The sequence below is a fragment of the Gossypium hirsutum genome, chromosome A13 (assembly GCF_007990345.1).
Source record: "Gossypium hirsutum isolate 1008001.06 chromosome A13, Gossypium_hirsutum_v2.1, whole genome shotgun sequence".
NCBI classification, from domain to species: Eukaryota; Viridiplantae; Streptophyta; class Magnoliopsida; order Malvales; family Malvaceae; genus Gossypium; species Gossypium hirsutum.
The window spans coordinates 80421767-80431422 of NC_053436.1; the positions used below are offsets into that span (position 1 = coordinate 80421767).

General features: G+C 39.7%; 1 pseudogene; it reads left to right on the forward strand.

Annotated features, from left to right (window-relative positions):
- The first annotated feature begins 1542 nt into the window (after positions 1-1542).
- Positions 1543-3102, forward strand: LOC107893738 (galactinol synthase 2-like; annotated as a pseudogene).
- Positions 3103-9656: the final 6554 nt, after the last annotated feature.

Genomic DNA, 9656 nt, shown 5'->3' on the forward strand with positions numbered 1-9656 from the left:
GTGAGAAAGGGCACACGGCCATATGAAGGGAGGCACACGATCGTGTGAGTAAGGCCCATGCCCGTGTGGACCAAGGATATGGCCATGGGGACAAGCCGTGTAACTCTCTGTCCATTTGCACTAAATTTGAGTACAGGGCTGACATGGTCGTGTGAGGGTCTCACACACCCGTGTGCCCACCGGACACGGTTGTGTGTCCAAAACACTCAAGGAGTTATAGCACACTCAAGAAAAGCCGAAACAACGATTCGTAAAATAAAATAATTAAGGTTGCAATCCCACACCTGTTTCGCGATCTAAGACATGCAGGCTCCAACTTGTCGACTAGGAAACGATTCTCCAAAATCCACCAGCAACCCGTTTTTGAAAAAAAAAGAAAATAAGGAAAAACCTCTAGAAGGAAAAAAGAAAAAAAAAGAAAAACAAAACCAAAGGAGAAGAAAGAAAAACGTCCAAAACCAAGAAATAAGAAAATAAAAGTCAAAATTAAAAATAAATAACTACAATTATTAACTAAAAAAATAAAATAAAAAGGCTCTCCAAAAATGCACACCCAAGACTTGAACCCAGAACTTGAGGTATGGTAGCACTTACTCAACCACTAGACGAGCAAGTCCATTTTGTCACTTAAACGCGCTACTAAACACAATAGCCCAACCTTCTCACAGACCCTAACCACAAAACCCAAAAACTTCTAGCCCCAAAATTTGGGGTGTTACACCAAGACTGTCTTTTCTTTTAGTGTAGTGGTTGTCTCAAAAACTGCAAAAATTATGTGTTTTAGTATATAAAATGATAAAATTAACAAATTTATCTTAGTATCATTCAACTGAACAAAATTATAACAAAAATTCTAAACTTTCTTATAAAATACTTAAAATTTACATAAATGATGAGTCTAGAAGTGCTTAGATAACTCTATTTTCAAGAACTATCATAGGGCATATACAAGTTTATTGTATCTTAAAGGAAAGTTGAATCATCCTTTCATGTCTTAATCTTTCTTTCTCCATTAATCTTTATATTCAGTTTTATAATAAATTAAAATATTTTAAATTTAAATTATAAATTAACAACTTTTGGGGCAACTAATACAAACATAAATTGTTGGTTAAAGTAGGTAAAATTTCTACTTCTCTACGTGTGTGCACTCGCATATACACACGTGTATGTAAAAGTAATAATTAGTGAATAGTGTCCCATCACATATGAACTTGCAAAGTGAGACATACTTCAATAGACTGATTAACTTTTATGATAAGAATTTATATTTGGATGAGGGCATATTTTTGTGAATAAATTTGTAAAGGAATTTAAATAAAAATTTAGATTTGATGCAAGGTTGTTAAAGAATCGCAAGTCAATATGTATATATTAAAAGTATAATAAAATTTATTGAAATTTATATACCCTATAATATTAATTATTAAAAAAAGAAATATTATCACTTTACCTTTTTTGGGTTGGCCAACGCGTTGTTTAGATTCCTATATAAGCCCCCCGCCTCCCCACATCCTTCAGCAACTCAAACTTTCACTTGCATAATACCAACTACAAAACCAAAACACCAATTTCCCCTCAAAGCTAAAAATCCCAACCTCATTTTCCTTCAAACCAAACACACCCTTTTACCATCATGGCCCCTAACATCACCACTACCAAAGCTGCCACTATCACTGCCAAGGCTCCCAAGAGGGCTTATGTTACGTTCTTGGCTGGGAACGGAGACTACGTCAAGGGCGTGGTGGGTTTAGCCAAGGGACTGATGAAGGTGAACAGCAAGCACCCACTTGTGGTGGCGCTTTTGCCCGATGTCCCAGAAGACCACAGGAAGATTCTGGTGGATCAGGGCTGCATAATCCGGGAGATCGAGCCTGTGTACCCACCTGAGAACCAGACCTAGTTTGCCATGGCTTACTATGTCATCAACTATTCCAAGCTGCGTATCTGGGAGGTATATTTTCATATCTTCTCTCTTTTTTTTTAAATGTTTGAAAATGAATCATTTTCTTAAGTTTTTATATTCAAAAAAAAATCTGTAGTTTGTGGAGTATTCCAAGATGATATACTTGGATGGAGACATCCATCCAAGTATTCGATAACATAGACCACTTGTTTGACATGGAAGATGGTTACTTTTATGCTGTGATGGACTACTTCTGTGAGAAAACATAGAGGCACACTCCTCAGTACAAGATCAGCTACTGCCAGCAGTGCCCTGATAAGGTCCAATAGCCTTTGCAGTTTGGTCCTAAACCTCCTCTTTACTTCAACGCTGGAATGTTTGTCTATGAACCTAGCCTTTCTACATATGAAGACCTCTTGACTACCCTCAAAGTCACCCCTCCTACCCCATTTGCGGAGTAGGATTATCTGAACATGTACTTTAGGGACATTTATAGGCCCATCCCTCCCATTTACAACTTGGTGATGGCCATGCTATGGCGCCACCCTGAGAACATTGAGCTAGACAAGGCCAATGTGGTTCACTACTGTGCTGCTGGCTCCAAACCCTGAAGGTATATCGGCAAAGAAGATAACATGGACAAGGAAGTCATTAAGACGCTGGTGGCTAAATGGTGGGAGATTTACGATGATGAGTCGCTTGACTACAACAATGTCGTGGCTTCTGGCCAAGCAGCAGAAGCTAATGAGGATAAGCAAAGCGGACTGCAACTGCTTTTGGCAGCTTTGTCAAAGGCCAGTGGCTTTGTTCGCCGTATTAACGCCCCTTCCGCTGCTTAATTTGGTGACGATACAGATTAGTAATACAATACAATCCACCTGAGCTAAAGCAGTGTAGGAACGAATGTAAATGTGTTTAATTTTTTTCTTGTTTGTAGATGTATTTGATCTGTCCTTCCATTTTTAAAATGGACAGATGTTTTATTGTTGGTGCAACAGCAGAATCAAACAGACTCAGCAAGTATCTTGTCGAGCAAGCCTCGAATCTTGCTGAGCAAACAAACAATTTCGAGTTGAAGAAAGAAGAAAATAAGCTGAGAAAATTTGAGAGAATATTGATGAACAAAGCTGATTTCATTCATATGTTGAACAATGGCATAATGCCAATACATAAACCAAGCAATTTGCTTGTCAAAATCTGCATAATGATACCTAATCATCACCTACTACCACTAATACATTGAAACTTGAAAAACTAAGCTTACACACTTAAACAAAGCTAACTTAACAGCTCAATTGTCATCAAAATTACATCAATCATAAACCTAACATAGTTCTAAATGAACTAAAGTACATTACATTAACTTAAGATTACTAGATGAACAAAATAGGAATAGTTCAGCTCGTTCCAGCAGCTCCTGCACGACTTGGTCTTCATGGCCTGCATGCTGTCGAGTTTGCTGCATGCTGAACCAACTTCATCACTCCTCCTTGGTTTGCATGGAGCAAACACCTAGCTTCTTTCTTAGATATTCAAACCTTGTGACACTAAGAGCTTTGGTTAAAATGTCAGCAAGTTGATCTTCTGAATTACAGTGGATCAGCTTTACTTCCTGAGCTTGCTCCATTTCTCGAGCAACATGCAACTTGATGCTGAAATGTTTTGTTCTTCTATGGAACACTGGATTTTTAGCAATTGCTACTGCAGATTGGTTGTCACAGAAGATCTCAGTAGCTTCCTCTTGATGCACATTCAAGTCAGCCAATATTTTTCTTAGCCATATGGCTTGGTTGACAGCACTTGCTGTTGCCACATACTCTGCTTCAGCAGTAGATTGAGCTACTAGACTTTGCTTCTTTGAGCTCCAACAAAACATGGCTGAACCAAGGTTAAAAGCATACCCTGAGGTGCTTTTCATGTCACCTATCGAGCCAGCCCAGTCACTATCAGTGTAGCCAACCAGCTTCAGATTTCCTTCTTTGCTGTACTTCAAACCATAGTTTAAAGTGCCTTTGACATATCTCAGCACTCTCTTTGCAGCTTGGAAATGCTTCTTATTGCAGCAATGCAAGAACCTTGAGAGCAATCCTACAGCATACATAATGTCTGGTCTAGTGGCAGTCAAGTATAGCAAGCAACCAACTAGACTCCTGTAGGTTGTTTCACAAACTTTCTTAAAATCACCTTGGCTCGATAGTTTTTCTCCAACAGCAACAGGTGTTTTAGTTGCCTTGCTGTTTTGCATGGAGAACTTGGTCAGAATCTTTGTGGCAAAGCTTCTCTGGCTTAGAAATATCTCATTCTGTACTTGAGACACCTCCATTCCAAGAAAGTATGACATCTCCCCAAGATCAGACATTTCAAACACTTCCTGCATCTTGGTCTTAAAATCAGCCAGCACTACTCGATCTCCTCCTGTCACCAGAAGATCATCAACATACAGGGACACAATGAGTTGTATTTGTGTCCCTTGTTTCTTGACATACAGTGTTGGCTCACTCTCGCTTCGATCGAATCCTAGATCAGTCAAGTAGCCATCAATTCTGCTATACCAGGCCCTTGGAGCCTGCTTTAATCCATATAGGGCCTTCTTCAGTTTGTAGACCATATGCTCTCTGCCAGCTATTTCAAACCCTTGTGGTTGTTCAACATAGATGTCTTCATCTAAGAAACCATTCAGAAAGGCTGATTTCACATCAAGTTGATGGATCTTCCATTCAAGCTGTGCTGCTAAGGCAATCAGCAGTCTGATGGTGTCGAGCCTGGCCACTGGTGCAAAGGTCTCCAGGTAGTCCAAGCCATACCTCTGACTGAACCCCTTGACAACTAGCCTTGCTTTCAGCTTGTTCAAGGTACCATCAGCATTGTGCTTGGCTTTGTACACCCATTTCACCCCAATCACCTTCCTTTTGACTGGCCTTTCAACCAATTTCCAGGTCTGGTTCTTCTCAATCATGCTGATCTCCTCAGCCATTGCCTGCTTCCACCCTTGCTGAGCCTCAGCCTCTTCAAAGTTGCTTAGTTCAGCTATGGCTACATGAGCCCTTTCATAAATTTCAGCCAATGGCCTTGTTCCTCTGACTGGTTCATCATCAATATCCATTTCAGGGACATTTTGGTCTGGCTCAGCTTGGTCTGCTGCAAGTTCTTCAGAAACTTCTTCAGGTTCATGTCTTTCCCAGTTCCAACATGACCTCTCATCAAATACCACATCCCTGCTTACTGACACTTTGTTTGTTGAAGGATCTAAAATTCTATAGCCCTTCTTAACAGTGCTATAGCCCACCAAAACACCAGGTCGAGCCCTTTCAGACAATTTGTCCCTTTTAACAGCAGGTACATGTGCATAACAGATGCATCCAAAGACCTTCAGATGAGCCAGTGATGGCTTGAAGCTAAACCAGGCCTCGAATGGGGTCTTTTGATCCAAAGCCTTGGTTGGAAGTCTATTTTGAATGTATGTTGCAGTGTTAACTGCTTCTGCCCATAGTGCTTTAGGCAGATTCTTCTGAATCATCAAGCACCTGGCCATATCCATTAAACTCCTATTCTTCCTTTCACTTACCCCATTCTGCTGAGGTGTATATGTGTTGGTAAGTTGATGTTTGATGCCTGCCTTATCACAGAAGGCTTGGAACTGAGCTGAGGTGTACTCAGTCCCATTATCAGACCTTATGGTCTTCACCTTGCAGCCTGTTTCAGTCTCAGCAGCAGTTTTGAACTTCCAAAACACAGTGGCCACCTCTGATTTCTGTTTTAAGAAGTAAATCCAGCAATATCTCGAGAAATCATCAATGAACAGTATGAAATACCTGTTTCCACTCAATGACTCAGTCTTCATAGGTCCACACACATCAGTATGCACCAGTTGGAGTTTTTCAGAGGCTCTCCAAGCTTGATTCGAGGGAAATGAGAGTCTGGCCTGCTTTCCTAGCTGACATACTTCACATACATCATCATGGTCTACTGATTTTATGAAGTTTTCAGCCAGGTCTTTTCTGATCATTCGGGCCATCGATCTGAAGTTGGCATGTCCCAGTCTTTGATGCCACAGCTTGGATTCATCTGAAGTGGCTGTGTAAGCAATGTCTGACTTTTTTGTCCAGTCAACCACAAAGCTCTTATCAGCCATAGGGACTGCCATCAGTTTGGATCCACTTGGATCACTGATTTGGCATTGGTGGTCTTTAAACACAACTGAGTAACCTTTTTCCAGCAACTGAGCTATGCTGAGCAGGTTTCTGTCAATTTCAGGCACCAACAACACATTTGAAATCACTTTGGTACCTGTAAGGGTGCATATCAGAACATCACCCTTGCCTTCAGCTTGAATAAAATGACCATTTCCTATCTTGACTTTAGTTCTGCAGCTTCTGTCTAAAGACTTGAAGATTGTAGCATCAGGTGTCATGTGGTTGGTGCATCCACTGTCTAGGAGCCAACCAGATGAGGACCTTTCCTGAGCAGTTGAGCATGACACAGTAAAGACTTGCTCCTCTTGGTCACTGTCCTCCTTAGCTACTCGAGCCTCAGCTTTCATCTGTTGAGACTGATTGCGCCTTGATTTGGCCTTGCTCTTACAGACTTTCTCAACATGACCCTTTTTCTTACAATGCTGACACACAGCATCTGGATTAAACCAGCATTTTTCTTCTGAATGACCAGCCTTTCTGCAGTGCTTGCAAGTCTGACCTTCTCTCCTTGCAGCATCATCCTTTGGCTTGTCTCTTCAGGCCTTCTTGCCTTTGTAGGCAGTATTTGTTCTTGCCTGAAAGGCACCTTCTTGGTGCTCCTCCAGTCTGCTTGCTCTCCTCTGATCTTGAGCATATAGAGCATTGATCAACTCTGTCAGGGAGATGGTGGACAGGTCCCTTGAGTCCTCGAGAGATGAGATTTTTGCCTCATACCTCTCAGGCAGAGTTGCTATAACCTTCTCCACTATCCTAGCTTCATTGAACTGCTCTCCAAGGAGCCTGATGCTGTTAACCACAGCCATAATCCTGTCAGAATATTGCTTGACAGTTTCTTCTTCCTTCATCTTCAAATTCTCGAAATCTCTCCTCAAGTTTAACAACTGTTGTTGCCTTGTCCTCTCAGTCCCTTGAAACTCTTCCTGCAACTTGTCCCAGGCCTGTTTTGGTGATTCACAGGCCATAATCCTTGTGAAAATCACATCAGACACTGAGTTTTGGATGCAAGACATAGCCTTGTGCCTCTTGGTCCTTTCATCAGCATGCTGCCTGATCTGAGCCACTGTTGGATTAGCTCTAAGTGGCTCTGGTTCAACATCAGAGTTGACCACCTCCCACAGATCGAAAGCCTGCAGGTAGGTCTTCATTTTGACCACCCATATGTGATAGCCTTCTCCATTGAAGACTTGAGGTGCAGCTGGTGAAAAGCTTGATGAAGCCATGGATTTGTATAACAGGTCCCTTAAGAAATAAGCTCTAGATACCAATTGTTGGTGCAACAGCAGAATCAAACAGACTCAGCAAGTATCTTGTCGAGCAAGCCTCGAATCTTGCTGAGCAAACAAACAATTTCGAGTTGAAGAAAGAAGAAAATAAGCTGAGAAAATTTGAGAGAATATTGATGAACAAAGCTGATTTCATTCATATGTTGAACAATGGCATAATGCCAATACATAAACCAAGCAATTTGCTTGTCAAAATCTGCATAATGATACCTAATCATCACCTACTACCACTAATACATTGAAACTTGAAAAACTAAGCTTACACACTTAAACAAAGCTGACTTAACAGCTCAATTGTCATCAAAATTACATCAATCATAAACCTAACATAGTTCTAAATGAACTAAAGTACATTACATTAACTTAAGATTACTAGATGAACAAAATAGGAATAGTTCAGCTCATTCCAGCAGCTCCTGCACGACTTGGTCTTCATGGCCTGCATGCTGTCGAGTTTGCTGCATGCTGAACCAACTTCATCATTTATCATCAGGAACATAAGGACTGTTATATGTTGTCCTTGTGTCTGGCTTGATTGTTTTTTTTTTTACATAAAAATAAATATTGGTATATTATTTATAGGATAATATTTAGTTTTTTCTTTTGAAGTTGTTAATTCAACCTCCGACGCACCAACCTTTTTCCCAGAAGTTGAATAATGAAGTAAATAAAACCAGCCCATGTTTGATGGACTTGTCACGTACAAGTGAGGAGCTCCGCATGGCAGAGTCTGCAAAATAAGTATAACATTGTATAGTTGCAACACAAAGAGTTAATTCAAGTCAGAGAAGTATATGAAAATAAAAAATATGGTAGTTGATTCCCTATTTGAACCGCGCGCAAAAGACACTCGCATCGATAGACATATTTAAGGATTGGAATATTGGATTACCCAAAGTTGATAAAAATAAGAGAATATTTGGACTCGAAATTTGATGTGGGCTAAATTATTAGGTCTGTTTTTATATTATGGTCAGCCTTGCATAAACATTTTTTTACGCCGACTTGATCCTAAAATTTAATGATAATTAACCCAATTATCATTTCATGAAATCTAACCCAAACTTCCTTTTAAAAAAAAGGGGAAATCTAACCCTAACCCTACTTCCAAATCCTAATTCGTAAAAGCCCAAACTCGTAAGTACATCACTCAAAAGAAAAACTATTTCTGTTTGCAGGAGAATATAATCACCGTCCATTCTAAAAATTTTAGCCTAACCGCCATTTCTAGCAATTCATATGCATTGACAAAAATGCACATATAGTAAGGGATTCAATTTTCCTTTACCAATGGCCCAGAATGACGGTAATCCTCGTACATACATACAAACATGGGCAGTTGCAATGCATAATTCACCCACTCATCCATTAGAATTTTTAGATAAACCAAAACTATTTGGTCTCAGTCCGTCATTCATGCAATGCACTGCACCGTCTCAGAACGTAGTTACGCAGGAGCCACTACTTAATACCAAGCTACCCCTTGACGGTGCAGTGATGGGTGAAGAAAGAGAGTGTGCCGGAAGCAGAGAGCAAAGGAAGAAGAAGATGATTAACAACAGCGGGTAAAAAATGATGTGGAATGCCACTTTAGACTCCATTAGTGAGTTAATAGTGGGGTGCCTAAAATATTAAAATATTTAATTATTGTAACAAAAATGATTAAATTATAAATATTTTTATCTGGGTGATTATAAAAATTGAATGATGAATCAAGTCGTATACTTTTATTTTAAAAGAAATGGATAATTGAGGCATATCCTTTAACTAATAAATGCATTTTGTATAAAACATGTAAATTCAAATTGTGTGTTTGCTGGATCATTTGGGTTGATTTCGTTCCACCCCGACTTATTATTACTATTATAATTATACAGAAGCGATTCTTGAAACTCAGAATTCCTTGGATAATACTGGTAATGAGAAACATTTTAAGTCTGTTGAATGAAGGAAAGCAGTCACATTGTCACTGGCTCTCCTCTTGTCCTCAATGGTTTGGTGTTTTGTGGCTTAACCCTGCAGCAAACAAACCAGTCACATTGTCCAAAACGAAAACTACTTTAATGTCTCTAAGGTATAAACATGTGAAATGGCCGAGTTCCTAAGAAGTGAAGGAGACTTTTTTAACAGTTAAAACCTCATGCAAAATAAAATGAAATGGCCTCACTCTTCCCACCTCAGCTCAACTTGCTTAAAAATTTTCTTGGACAAACAAGAATCAACATAGTATTGATAATGGAACAAGTAAAACTCATAAAATGTAACATGTTACTA